Below are 1,001 nucleotides of genomic sequence, written 5' to 3' on the forward strand. Positions count from 1 at the left end.
TAGAAAAGTTTGGTAAATTTGACTAAGTGTCTAGGAGCATTTCCCTTTAAGAAGGCCGACGTGCTATGGTTCTCCACCTGGGTCTGGAACGCCAAATTAGTCCCTCTCCTCGCTGGAAGTCCAAAAAAAAAGGCGTGAATTTGACTAAGTGTCTAGGAGGATGTCCCCTTAAGAAGGCCGACGTGCCTTGGTTCTCTACCTGGGTACGGAACACCAAATTAGTCCCTCTCCTAGCTGGAAGTCCAAAAAAAAGGCGTGAATTTGACTAAGTGTCTAGGAGCATTTCCCTTTAAGAAGGCCGACGTGCTATGGTTCTCCACCTGGGTACGGAACGCCAAATTAGTCCCTCTCCTAGCTGGAAGTCCAAAAAAAAGGCGTGAATTTGACTAAGTGTCTAGGAGCATTTCCCTTTAAGAAGGCCGACGTGCTATGGTTCTCCACCTGGGTACGGAACGCCAAATTAGTCCCTCTCCTAGCTGGAAGTCCAAAAAAAAGGCGTGAATTTGACTAAGTGTCTAGGAGCATTTCCCTTTAAGAAGGCCGACGTGCTATGGTTCTCCACCTGGGTACGGAACGCCAAATTAGTCCCTCTCCTAGCTGGAAGTCCAAAAAAAAAGGCGTGAATTTGACTAAGTGTCTAGGAGGATGTCCCCTTAAGAAGGCCGACGTGCTATGGTTCTCCACCTGGGTCAGGAAAGCAAAATTGTCCCTCTCCTCGCTGGAAGTCCAAAAAAAAGGCGTGAATTTGACTAAGTGCCTAGGAGCATTTCCCTTTAAGAAGGCCGACGTGCTATGGTTCTCCACCTGGGTCAGGAAAGCAAAATTGTCCCTCTCCTCGCTGGAAGTCCAAAAAAAAGGCGTAAATTTGACTAAGTGCCTAGGAGGATGTCCCTTTAAGAAGGCCGACGTGCTATGGTTCTCCACCTGGGTCAGGAAAGCAAAATTGTCCCTCTCCTCGCTGGAAGTCCAAAAAAAAGGCGTAAATTTGACTAAGTGCCTAG

The sequence above is a fragment of the Nerophis lumbriciformis genome, unplaced genomic scaffold, assembly GCF_033978685.3.
Source record: "Nerophis lumbriciformis unplaced genomic scaffold, RoL_Nlum_v2.1 HiC_scaffold_57, whole genome shotgun sequence".
Taxonomy (NCBI): Eukaryota; Metazoa; Chordata; class Actinopteri; order Syngnathiformes; family Syngnathidae; genus Nerophis; species Nerophis lumbriciformis.